At 62.8% G+C, this 586-nt stretch overlaps 1 protein-coding gene across 1 annotated transcript in view; it reads left to right on the plus strand.

The window, feature by feature from the left end:
- The first annotated feature begins 6 nt into the window (after positions 1-6).
- The window catches only part of ETV5 (ets variant 5), a 56,869-nt gene continuing 56,289 nt past the window's right edge, over positions 7-586 (plus strand). Inside the window, exon 1 of the mRNA XM_005858429.2 lies at positions 7-17. The gene's annotated coding sequence lies outside the window, so the exon portion shown is untranslated. The remainder of the gene's footprint in view (positions 18-586) is intronic.

Raw genomic sequence — 586 nt, forward strand, 5'->3', positions numbered from 1 at the left:
GAGAGCCGCCGCCTCAGGTGAGGGCGCGTTGGGGGAGCCTCAGAGGGGGAGTCCAGGAACGGGTCGGAAGGGCCCTAGAGTTTACGGGCTGATTCAGAATCTTCAAATCGGGGTGCACTTTTTATTTGGGATGAGCCCACCCCACCCCCCAGGGGTCTGACCGCCCCCTCCTCTCACGGCCCGGTCCGGTTCGATTTCTGGGAGGCTTCGGGCGGGGGTGGCTAACGGTTCCGGAGCGCGTGGAGAGAGGGTTTCCGCAAAACCGGAGGTCTGAGAGCCCCGAGGGGACCTGGAGGCTCGCGAGAAGAGACGCTCGGCGGAGCTTTGCAGTGGGGAGGAGGGGGCCGAGAGCAGCTTGGGGGGAGTATTTGAGAGGTGATGCCCCAGAACCCCAGGAGCGGTTAAGTGACATTAGGCTTGTCTGCGGGATTGGAGGTTGGCCCGGAACTTACAGGCCTTGCAAGTTTCAGGGTGTGGAAAGTGGACACCCAAGCCCCCAGCGAACTGAGCGTCAAGCTGCACAGCGATTCCCGAGAAATCCGGGAGCATCAGAACAGCGGCCTGGGGATGGTGGGGAGGAAAACGG

Source organism: Myotis brandtii, unplaced genomic scaffold (genome assembly GCF_000412655.1).
Source record: "Myotis brandtii unplaced genomic scaffold, ASM41265v1 scaffold118, whole genome shotgun sequence".
NCBI lineage: Eukaryota > Metazoa > Chordata > Mammalia > Chiroptera > Vespertilionidae > Myotis > Myotis brandtii.